Genomic DNA, 12,911 nt, shown 5'->3' on the forward strand with positions numbered 1-12,911 from the left:
TAACCCATCCGAAATGCACACACACAGAGCAGTGAACACACACACACACACTGTGAGCACACACCCGGAGCAGTGGGCAGCCATTTATGCTGCGGCGCCCAGGGAGCAGTTGGGGGTTCGATGCCTTGCTCAAGGGCACCTAAGTCGTGGTATTGAGGGTGGAGAGAGCACTGTACATGCACTCCCCCCACCCACAATTCCTGCCGGCCCGGGACTCGAACTCACAACCTTTCGATTGGGAGTCCGACTCTCTAACCATTAGGCCACGACTTGATGCCTGAATGGGTGTTAGGAGATCACAGATTTGCTCAGAGGAGGTGAAAAAACTACTTTAGCTTAAATAGTTCACAGCTAATGGAGGCACAAGACAGCCTATTTGGGCCACATATGCTGCAAAACACAAAGATGGTCTGTACTCCACTGTCTACACAAGAATTCAGCGAACCATCTGTGTTAATAATAAGAATACTGAAATACTAAACAAATGTTCTTTTTTCATACATAACAGTGGTAGATGCTTAGGTGCTTAGCTGATATGTCATTAATTTTTATTTCTTTAGCTAAAAGTACATCTAAGTACATCTACATTATATTGTAGTATATTTCAGAAGAATTCTCATCTAAGTGTGCCTTTATCAATGGAAATATGGATATATAGAAACAAATTTTGTAGTACTTAATTTAAATGTATTTTTCTGTAATATAAGGTTTGTCAATCTAGAATTCTGATAATCAGTTTCATCAGGTCTTGTTTTGTTGGCCAGAATGACACAGGGTCTAATTCTATCTGGTTCAATACATGCAACAGTCTGGACAGCGTTACTTCACATTGTGCTGATGACAGTTTTACGTCACCTATATTCCTGCTCTTTACACTGAATTGTATAGATGTAATGAAAGGAACAGGTCTATATTTGAGAAGGTGCCAGTTGAGTTGTTACTGGTTGTAACTTTTCAATTAACTATCAAAATATTTATGCACCAAACACAATTAATAGCCAATTTATTTAGACTAATAATAAAAAAGCACTAATAATTGCTAGTTCAAGCCCTCAAATCTGATTGACCTGATTGTACTTTTTGTCTACTGTTTTATGAGTACTGTGAATTTATGCATTCCACTCATTTTACGTGCTGTATTCGGACTTTATCAGTGAGTAATTGAATCATTCATTCGACCAGTTTGTTCAAAAATACTGATTCCTTCAAGTGACTGGCTGAATGCAAAGTTGCATACTACCATACTACTCGTTATTTCTGCTATATATTTATATTACAGAAATAGTGAGAGTAGTACTCTAGTATGCTATTCTAAACTGTCTTTATGAGTGAGTCATTGAATCATGTACTTAATTCATTCAATAATACAGATTATTCAGGAATGAAACACGTAATGAGTCATTGAATCATTCGCTTAACCAGTTTATTCAAATGTACTGATTCATTATAAAATGATTAATTGAGTACATGCGACGAACAACCGTATAAGTCCAAAAAAACAAAAATTGAGATAACCATGTGACTTCAATGTATGTGTGCCACTTTGTATACAGAATCACTTTGGGGGCTGTTCGCGCGACCAAAACTCTGAATTTAAAATTTTAAAATAGTCTCACGCGGAAAAACCGTTTATGTCCACTAACGTAAAATGGAGACGCCGGTTGCTTTCATGTCCGCTGCGGACATTAATAGACAAAACGTCGGCAAAAAAAGGAGAGCGAACATGAATGAATGGAAGGACAGAGCAAAGAAGTCTTTGAGGGATGCTGGGAAACCATATGTGAACCGGAGAGGAGAGCAAAAACAAGGAAAATGTCCACCAAAAGAGGTGAGTGAAAAACCGTATACAAAGTATCTACATAAAATTAGCGGTTACAGTCAGAGGGGCGTGTATGCTACTGGTCGTCGTCTACTACAGTTCATTCATATAGCTCACTCTGTTTAAAGGCTCAAGTCATGAATGGGTCGATATGAAAGCTGAGAAAATTAGGATTCAGGGGACGTTTTAAACATGTCTCTAAGTTACTCCTTATAACCACGGAGAAATGAATCGAAACGCTTTAGGTGCAGCCCAGCTGCGTCTAATGTTAGGCTTGAATGTTTTTTTTTTTTTTTTTTTACCATTCATTGATTGTGTTATAAGGACTGCTGGCAGAATTTTATATACATAAACAAACATATGTAAATTCATCCCCAATCTTTAAGATGTTTAGAGTAGAATTTGATTGCTTTATGTCTTCACTGAAATTGGTAAAAAAAAAAAAAAAAAAAAAAGAAAAGTCATTGACGTGTTTAAAATATTTTGATATAATTTTTGGATCCCTGTTACCATTTAATGCAACACTTTGTTTTTGTAATATTGTATGCTATGCTATGTTTGTTACTTGTTATTTAATAAATAATAAAAAAAAAATAAAAAAAGGTAAAAAAAAAAAAATGCATTGATTGTGTAAGCTGTTATATATTCTAGCTAGTAACCTTAATAGCTGCTAATAGCTCTAGTGTTTTATAGCTCAAAAAAACAAAAAAACGCTAATGTGACTTTGTTTCTGTTAAGGGAAAGGCGTGCAAGGAGACATGTCCCAGGCAGTGTTCAAGCCTAACAGACCAAAGAAAACTCCAGCTCTTCACAGAGTTTTATGCTGTCTCTTATGAGAGGCAGCAGGCTATCATTCTCTCTGGTTTAGAGCAGGTATGCTAACTTAAGCAATTCATGACCATATCATGTCAACAGTATGCAATGCATTACAATGTAGGCCCATGAAATAACCAGTGAATTGAATACTACTGTATGCCTTTAATTCACTAAGACTGCATATGTGCCTGATCACTGATCATCCCAATATGTCTTTTTACTTCTAGCACAAGGTGAGTCGCAGACGACCACGTGGGCCCGACACTGAGAATACTAAGAGGAAGTACACCTTCAAGTACCATGTGCAACAAGGAGGCCAAAGACTTGCTGTTTGTAAGCTCACATTTATGTCAGTCTTTCAACTGACCAACAGTCGCCTACAGGCAAGTTTTATACAGCCTAGCTTTTTCCATTTGTTAACTTTTTATTACATGCATGATTTTAATTAGATACATTGTCCATAAAATATTTATTTAAAGTTACTTATCTTTGAAAAGGTTATTCAAGAAAAGTTAGGCAGTCAGTCTGAGGGAACAGAGCAGGTAGTCAGGTCTCCATTAGAGGACTTCAGAGGAAAACATAAGAACAGGTAAAAAAAAAAAAATCTTGAAGGACCTCATGCTCTAGTCCTGTTAGTTTTTAAAGCTGCACCAATGTCAGCATCAGTTGCCCTACAACATTGCCTGATCTAATGGTGCACTAGACGCTGGCATTATAGGGCGTCGGGTGCCTTGCCACCCTATAACGCCAGCATGCACAAACTGTAATGGTTAGGATTCAGCTCACTGTTGTTGCCCAGTCAGGAAACATATTCTTGCACTTTGAGATCGATATCAGAGGTAAAGTGCTATGCAAATGTAATGTATGATCCCAGGATTTCGAGATCGGCCAAAATGTCCGGGATTCGCTTTTGCGTTCTACAGTTGCCATTCACTGTGTTTACTGTGGCGAGCAGGACGAGACTGAGGGCCGCGGGAGAACGGTGCGAGGCCGGTGGCGTGATTACTGGTGAGCAACACCTGTGAGACGCACCGGTCTCGTGTCTCTCACGGAGGAGCGGGAATTTTCTTAGCAATGCTAAAACGCACACATCAATCGATCACATGTTTAGCGTTCATGTAAACATTACATTTAGATTCACCAATCAGAATGAATTCAGTTAGATTGAAACAAAAGGTGTGCATGTAAACAATGACAATTTTTGCATCATCTGAGGATTTTTTCCAGACAAAAAATACATAAATCTCTCATCTCAGGGGGATATGAGGGAGGAAAGCATGGTAATTCGAAAATACTACTGGTTTTCTACTAATACAAAGCTAAATGCTAAATCCTGAATTATCCCTTTAATGATTGTTTGTGAAAAACAAAATCCTATAGTTTAGAGAAAATTTTACAATTATATTAAATTTTAAATTTAAATTTATTTATTTTAAATTTATATTAAATCATCCACTGCAAAGTTCTGGCTCTATAGGGACATCTTCAAGCAGCATAACCTCAGTTTTGGGCAGCCAAGAAGTGATACTTGTGCAAAATGTGACGCCCTGTTCTCAAAATTAGTAGCTGCTACAACAGATGGAGAAAGGTTGAAGATCGCAGCCGAGAGTGAGCTTCACCACCGGAAAGCCGAAAAAGCGTACACCCAGTCGCAGGCTGACACAGAATGGGCCAAAACCGATGATGACTGCCATGTCATTTGTATCGACATGCAGGGGGTAGTGTTCACACCAAACCTGACACACTCCAACGTGTACTATCAACGGCAGCTGGCCAACTACAACCTCTGTATCCAGGAGATGGGCATTGACAAACCTCCTACAATGTGCCTCTGGCATGAGGGCATCGCTCGCAGAGGTTCCATCGAGGTGGCAAGCTGTCTTTTGAAGTGGGCAGAAACATCTTTCGCTCCCCTAGTCCAGGCAAAGGAACGGAAGCTCATCATCTAAAGTGACCGATGCTGTGGGCAGAACAACAACTGGCGAGTCCTAAACCTCATGGCCCTACTCGTATCTAGAGGGTACTTCAGTCAGATAGAGCAGAAATTCATGGTGTCTGGTCACTCCTTCCTTCCCTGTGACCGTTCATTTGCCACGCTGGACAAGAGGCATAAGGTGTCCACACTCCACACCCCCAGCGATGTCGCCGAGATGATCCGTGGATCCAGGCAGCTGCATCCATTTAAAGTAATTGAGATGAAATGTGCGGACTTCAGGCAGCTCCCTGATGCAACATTAAAGCATCCACCTGGCTTCCTAATCACATCCATGATGTGGTTGAAAGTGACAGGTAAAAAACTAAAGAACTAGACTAAAACTAAACTGGTTTTCTGAGATTAACAGTGTTGGGGATATGTGCGTGAAGGAAGAATCTTTATTGAATTTCTTGTTGAATCATGATTTCAGCCACTGATCCATGGTGTGTCCACACAAAAGGGAGCCACAGCCTCTACGAGGGATGGAAGCATTGGCTGATCACCAAACAGAGGAAGAATCAACCACCTCCAGCTCCCTTGTTTTCCACCACGTATGCTCGTGCTTACGAGGACCCTCTGCCCATCAAGAAGGAGAAGCACCGTGACCTTATGAAAATGCTAGCCTACATGCCAGCGGAGGCCCAAGCATTTTATGGGACACTAGAATGTGAAGAGTAGCCTGGTATGTGTAGGTCATGTGCAGGGAAAGGTGGGATATATTGTGTATATTGTGTGAAATGAATCATAAAAGTAGCTGTAGCTTATCTTGTATGCCTTATCTTATGTTGTATAATAGTAATATATAGGTATTTATTTTATTTTATTTAGAACCAAAAAAAGGAAGACATATATGGTAAACTAGCATATGGAACCAGCATGGAATGAAGATGATGTATGTCTGTATTGTAAATATGTATTGTTTACCATTATTACTGTTTATTGTTTGTATGTATTGTTTATTGTAAGTATGTACGGTTTGTTTGTACTGACGTTTATTTTCTGTACTATAAGTAGGCCTATGTATTGTTGATTGTTCGTACCGTATTGTCCGCGTTTTTGTTCTGTGATTTACGTTTGCAAAAAATAAAAGGAATTGAAAGAAATAAATGCTTAATATTTTCTTTAAGGTTCTGTTACTGTATTAAAACTAAGATAAAAGAATTAAATCTCCAGTGGTTTAAATTGATATGATTAATTGGACTTATACTGTTATTCCACATTAACTGGACATATACTGTTCTTCCACATTCCAGAAATGTAAATTACTCTAACTTTTTATTTTTAAGATTGATACTAAAAAATCCTATCTCATTAGAATTGGGAAGCTTTTGTTGTCTATCTTCAATTAAAAAAAAAAGTAATATAATATTCAGAGTCCAAATTAAAAAAAAATGTATTATTCAAAAATTGAAAATATGGACTTATATGGTTCTTCGGCTCAAGCCCTCAATTATTATTATTAATGCTAAAGTGAATCATGTGCTAATCTGATTCATTCAGTAACACTGATTCATTGCCTTGCCACCCTATAACGCCAGCATGCACAAACTGTAATGGTTAGGATTCAGCTCACTGTTGTTGCCCAGTCAGGAAACATATTCTTGCACTTTGAGATCGATATCAGAGGTAAAGTGCTATGCAAATGTAATGTATGATCCCAGGATTTCGAGATCGGCCAAAATGTCCGGGATTCGCTTTTGCGTTCTACAGTTGCCATTCACTGTGTTTACTGTGGCGAGCAGGACGAGACTGAGGGCCGCGGGAGAACGGTGCGAGGCCGGTGGCGTGATTACTGGTGAGCAACACCTGTGAGACGCACCGGTCTCGTGTCTCTCACGGAGGAGCGGGAATTTTCTTAGCAATGCTAAAACGCACACATCAATCGATCACATGTTTAGCGTTCATGTAAACATTACATTTAGATTCACCAATCAGAATGAATTCAGTTAGATTGAAACAAAAGGTGTGCATGTAAACAATGACAATTTTTGCATCATCTGAGGATTTTTTCCAGACAAAAAATACATAAATCTCTCATCTCAGGGGGATATGAGGGAGGAAAGCATGGTAATTCGAAAATACTACTGGTTTTCTACTAATACAAAGCTAAATGCTAAATCCTGAATTATCCCTTTAATGATTGTTTGTGAAAAACAAAATCCTATAGTTTAGAGAAAATTTTACAATTATATTAAATTTTAAATTTAAATTTATTTATTTTAAATTTATATTAAATCATCCACTGCAAAGTTCTGGCTCTATAGGGACATCTTCAAGCAGCATAACCTCAGTTTTGGGCAGCCAAGAAGTGATACTTGTGCAAAATGTGACGCCCTGTTCTCAAAATTAGTAGCTGCTACAACAGATGGAGAAAGGTTGAAGATCGCAGCCGAGAGTGAGCTTCACCACCGGAAAGCCGAAAAAGCGTACACCCAGTCGCAGGCTGACACAGAATGGGCCAAAACCGATGATGACTGCCATGTCATTTGTATCGACATGCAGGGGGTAGTGTTCACACCAAACCTGACACACTCCAACGTGTACTATCAACGGCAGCTGGCCAACTACAACCTCTGTATCCAGGAGATGGGCATTGACAAACCTCCTACAATGTGCCTCTGGCATGAGGGCATCGCTCGCAGAGGTTCCATCGAGGTGGCAAGCTGTCTTTTGAAGTGGGCAGAAACATCTTTCGCTCCCTTAGTCCAGGCAAAGGAACGGAAGCTCATCATCTAAAGTGACCGATGCTGTGGGCAGAACAACAACTGGCGAGTCCTAAACCTCATGGCCCTACTCGTATCTAGAGGGTACTTCAGTCAGATAGAGCAGAAATTCATGGTGTCTGGTCACTCCTTCCTTCCCTGTGACCGTTCATTTGCCACGCTGGACAAGAGGCATAAGGTGTCCACACTCCACACCCCCAGCGATGTCGCCGAGATGATCCGTGGATCCAGGCAGCTGCATCCATTTAAAGTAATTGAGATGAAATGTGCGGACTTCAGGCAGCTCCCTGATGCAACATTAAAGCATCCACCTGGCTTCCTAATCACATCCATGATGTGGTTGAAAGTGACAGGTAAAAAACTAAAGAACTAGACTAAAACTAAACTGGTTTTCTGAGATTAACAGTGTTGGGGATATGTGCGTGAAGGAAGAATCTTTATTGAATTTCTTGTTGAATCATGATTTCAGCCACTGATCCATGGTGTGTCCACACAAAAGGGAGCCACAGCCTCTACGAGGGATGGAAGCATTGGCTGATCACCAAACAGAGGAAGAATCAACCACCTCCAGCTCCCTTGTTTTCCACCACGTATGCTCATGCTTACGAGGACCCTCTGCCCATCAAGAAGGAGAAGCACCGTGACCTTATGAAAATGCTAGCCTACATGCCAGCGGAGGCCCAAGCATTTTATGGGACACTAGAATGTGAAGAGTAGCCTGGTATGTGTAGGTCATGTGCAGGGAAAGGTGGGATATATTGTGTATATTGTGTGAAATGAATCATAAAAGTAGCTGTAGCTTATCTTGTATGCCTTATCTTATGTTGTATAATAGTAATATATAGGTATTTATTTTATTTTATTTAGAACCAAAAAAAGGAAGACATATATGGTAAACTAGCATATGGAACCAGCATGGAATGAAGATGATGTATGTCTGTATTGTAAATATGTATTGTTTACCATTATTACTGTTTATTGTTTGTATGTATTGTTTATTGTAAGTATGTACGGTTTGTTTGTACTGACGTTTATTTTCTGTACTATAAGTAGGCCTATGTATTGTTGATTGTTCGTACCGTATTGTCCGCGTTTTTGTTCTGTGATTTACGTTTGCAAAAAATAAAAGGAATTGAAAGAAATAAATGCTTAATATTTTCTTTAAGGTTCTGTTACTGTATTAAAACTAAGATAAAAGAATTAAATCTCCAGTGGTTTAAATTGATATGATTAATTGGACTTATACTGTTATTCCACATTAACTGGACATATACTGTTCTTCCACATTCCAGAAATGTAAATTACTCTAACTTTTTATTTTTAAGATTGATACTAAAAAATCCTATCTCATTAGAATTGGGAAGCTTTTGTTGTCTATCTTCAATTAAAAAAAAAAGTAATATAATATTCAGAGTCCAAATTAAAAAAAAATGTATTATTCAAAAATTGAAAATATGGACTTATATGGTTCTTCGGCTCAAGCCCTCAATTATTATTATTAATGCTAAAGTGAATCATGTGCTAATCTGATTCATTCAGTAACACTGATTCATTCAGGAATGAAACAAGCAACGAGGTGGTCACTGAATAATTAATTCAATGGTTTTGTTCAGTAATGTCACTATTGCGGTTGATTCTTCTTTGGTGTTATTTTACAGCTTCTTCCAATGGAAGAGTAAAAATAAATGAACAAATGACAATGATGTGTTTAAAATGTACCTTTGTCAATATTAAAAACTTGGTTTATTGAACTGTTGTATCTCACTCTCATTGGCGTAAAGCACAGTTGTGATTACCTGCTTTGGAAACTCTGTTATGAAAGCACTCTTGTTTTGGTTTAAAAACTAATCTTAATGTATAGAAAAACTTTAATATTTAGGCTATTTGTTTCTCAGCAAATTCTCAGTGCAAACAAACAAAACACTCAACACAGAGCAGCTACACTACTTATTAAATTGGTTGGAGTAGATAGGCTACTTTACAGTTGTGTGCAGGTGAACGTGCATTATAGAGATTAAAGTCAATCTGCTGAGGAACTTTCCCTATATAAATTAATTTCAATAATTGCCCTAATTAATTTCCCTGACCTAAAAACAAAGTTGAAAACAACCCCACGCCCCAGCCACATCCACCTACACACAATATAGGGATGAAAGGAATAAATCAAAAGGTTGAAGTGCATTTTAGCTGAGAATAAACAGATAAACGGCAGGGGAAAAGGGAATGATGAAAGTAGTTGCTCTATTACCATGTAGCCCTGGGCTAATGCAGGAGGCTGGGCTTACACAGAGGAATGGAGGGACAGGATAAATGTGGGAAGTCTAGGTTAATAACAAAGCAAAATGGTGCCTCGGGATGAGTCAGGTACTTTGTTAATATTCTTTTATTTATATATATTCTCTTTGTTCCTGGACACATACTTTTGCCAGTGTCTTACATTTTGTCAATGACTCTTAAATTTTTGTTTGAAATCGTGTGTCTTTCTCAGTGAATGTCAAGCCCAGTTGAAGTCTAAGTAAAGTCTAAGTTTAAGGCATTAGGTGTGGAAGCCAACAATAAAAGTAAATTATTATCGTTATATGATCTACTAAAAACATTTGTTAATGAGCTCAGTAAAAAAAAAAAAAAAAAAAAAAAAAAAAAAAAAAAAAAAAATTATGATTGCAAAAGTATTGCATTGTTAGCTTAGCAACATTCTAACAACACAAAGTTCTTACTCTTGTGTAAAAATATACTTTAGCATAATAGCATATTTTATTTATTTATTTATTTAATTATTTATTTATTTATTTATTTATTTATTTTTGGAACCAAAGGCTGGAATACACTACATAACTTTTAAAATCTGAACATATTTTTTAAACACTAGGCATCATACACTTACCGGCTCATAAAAATTATCACAACAATAAAAGCAAGGACTGTAAATTTTAAAATGATTTAAAAATGTATTCAAAATGAATTAATGATTGTGACGAGTGGGGCGGGGCCGAGGGACATGGGAGCGAGGCCGGGGGAGTGATTGGAGATGAACTACACCTGTTCGTCCCACCGGTCTCGAGGCCCATGGAGGAGATGGAAGGATATAAAACTGGAGCGACGACAGTGAAGGACGAGAGAGGACCAGGCCTGGGCTTTTAGTTGTGTTTTGGTTTTTATTTTATGCGCACCAGTCGTCCGTGAGGGGCTGGTGCGCTGTTTTGTGTTTATTTTGTTATTAAAATGTTTTTGATTGTCCGCCGGTTCCCGCCTCCTTCTTCCGGATGAATATGAAGGTTGATATCGTTACAGTGGTGCCGAAGCCCGGGAGAAGGAGGGACGCGCTGCTGAAGATCCCTCGCCGCTGTGGTGAATCCGCGGTGCCATCGAGCTGGCGAGGAGTGTGCCGCCATGGACGCTCGAGGCGGTGGACTGGAGCGAGTTGCCGGGGACGGGCGAGCTCGCTACCGGCCGCCCACGATGTGGAGAGACGGCTGCCGTCCGTGAGGGAGCGGAGGAGTCGGCGCCGTTCGCCAGGTGGCCGGAGCCTGCTGCCTCCGCCGGAACGGGGAGGAGCAGGGAACGGGGGACTCCTGCCGGCTGCCCAAAACCGGAGGAGCCGTCGCCGTCCACCGGGCGGCGGAGGAGTGTCGTGCCGTCCGCCGAGGGCCGTCCAGTGCCACCGCCAGGCACCGCGGAGGAGATCACCCAGCTGGTGGAGGGCCGAGCAGCGGTGCGTCTGGGAACCGGAATTTTTTTTTTTTTTTTTTTTTCCTCTCTCCCCTCTCTCGTCTCTGTCGCTCCTCCTTCCATCTCCTTTTCTCTCGCCTCGCCTGTCCTACCCCCAGGTTCCCGCAGGTCCCCGGGAGCGGCCCCCCCGGAGGGAGGGGGGGGGGGGAGTAGAGCGCAGTCTCGGGAGTACCCCCCGGCCTGCGAGGGGCGATGGGGGTATGTGACGAGTGGGGCGGGGCCGAGGGACATGGGAGCGAGGCCGGGGGAGTGATTGGAGATGAACTACACCTGTTCGTCCCACCGGTCTCGAGGCCCATGGAGGAGATGGAAGGATATAAAACTGGAGCGACGACAGTGAAGGACGAGAGAGGACCAGGCCTGGGCTTTTAGTTGTGTTTTAGTTTTTATTTTATGCGCACCAGTCGTCCGTGAGGGGCTGGTGCGCTGTTTTGTGTTTATTTTGTTATTAAAATGTTTTTGATTGTCCGCCGGTTCCCGCCTCCTTCTTCCGGATGAATATGAAGGTTGATATCGTTACAATGATATCATTATTTTTATAATATCATATTATCTGCACGTACCGTTTTCCTAAAATATAGTTTTAAGATTTGAAATACACTACAACTGCACAGTGAGTACAATTAAACACCCTTCTCTTGGTCCCAATGGTATGCTGTTAGTATGATGCACAGAATAAGGCAGCTCACCATGTTTTGAAATGGGTCTTGGTGTGTGTCACTGATCTGTCAGAGCTTGTGTGAAATAAATTGCGGAATTTACACAAATTTTATTTCTGTTCCTGTGTTGATATTAAATTTGCATGATTTCCAATTGCTAATTACGTCTAGAACCTGTAGATGGTTTATATTTTAGTGTTTTTCGCAATACGGTGACTTAGCTGATCAAAACGCATGCTTACTCATGTATGGTTCGCTGTCAAGAAGATTTTGGATAAAGCTGATCTGACAGATCACAAGCTGTTACAGGTGTGGTATCATCTGTTTACAGATAATTCACTGAAGCAATTAATTCACTGTCAATAAACACAGGCTATATCTACCATAGCATTTACAAGGTACATCATGATACAAAAGAACATGGCTTTAAAAATGTCTTTCTTTCTTTCTTTCTTTCCCTCTTTCTTTCTTTCTTTCTTTCTTTCGTATTGTAAGATCAGAACTGAGTTACACTTAAAACAGTTATGCATGTTAAAGGAATATTTCACCCAAAAAAGATGTATTTACGGTCAGACAATCCAAGTAATTTTACAGCTTTTAAAAGTAAAAAAGAAATCAATGTATAATTTAGAGTAAAAAACTGTAAACTGATATTACCAGAATTCCCTGCGTGACACTCAAACAAGTATTTTGTTTAAATAATCATGTTTTTTAATAGTTTTTGTTATCAGTTATGTACATTTGGACTTAATGTTACTCTTCTGTTGTTTAATGAAAGTTTATTGCATTATTTAAGTATCGTGTGTTACCATGATGGTGTTTTGTGTTTGCATGAATGACTCTGTGCACTTTTTTATATATTAATATATACTTCTGCTTGTAACGAAGTTACTTGTGATGAGCTTTGATTCTTCATGTGGCTTTCTCTTTTACCACCTCCATTATTATGGTGGTTGTCAGTATGTTAAAGGTACAAAACAGATTTTAATAGTGTGCATTGCTGAATTTACTTTGTTTACATTCAAATTTTTTTGTTTGTAAATTACAGCTTTATACTGTAAAATTAGTTTTTGATCGTAAATGTTTACAGTTTTTCTGTATTTTTTACAAAATTATTCTGGCAACCACAGCTGCCAAAGTTATTTTGAAAACTACAGATTTTTTTTTTACAGTGTAGAGAAATGTAGCAT

At 39.4% G+C, this 12,911-nt stretch overlaps 2 long non-coding RNA genes across 3 annotated transcripts in view; both read left to right on the forward strand.

Moving 5' to 3' along the window:
* Positions 1-12,911, forward strand: part of LOC132122538 (uncharacterized) — a 59,551-nt gene that overhangs the window by 19,440 nt on the left and 27,200 nt on the right. The gene's annotated exons all lie outside the window — the stretch shown is intronic.
* On the forward strand, positions 1,758-3,183 carry LOC132122476 (uncharacterized). Of its 2 annotated transcripts, none has more exons than XR_009426389.1 (3): positions 1,758-1,828; positions 2,558-2,692; positions 2,863-3,183. It is a non-coding gene; the product is annotated as an uncharacterized LOC132122476 (long non-coding RNA). The 2 variants fall into 2 exon arrangements; XR_009426391.1 differs by lacking the exon at positions 1,758-1,828 and adding an exon at positions 1,970-2,064.

This window comes from Carassius carassius, chromosome 1, assembly GCF_963082965.1.
Source record: "Carassius carassius chromosome 1, fCarCar2.1, whole genome shotgun sequence".
Classification (NCBI taxonomy): domain Eukaryota; kingdom Metazoa; phylum Chordata; class Actinopteri; order Cypriniformes; family Cyprinidae; genus Carassius; species Carassius carassius.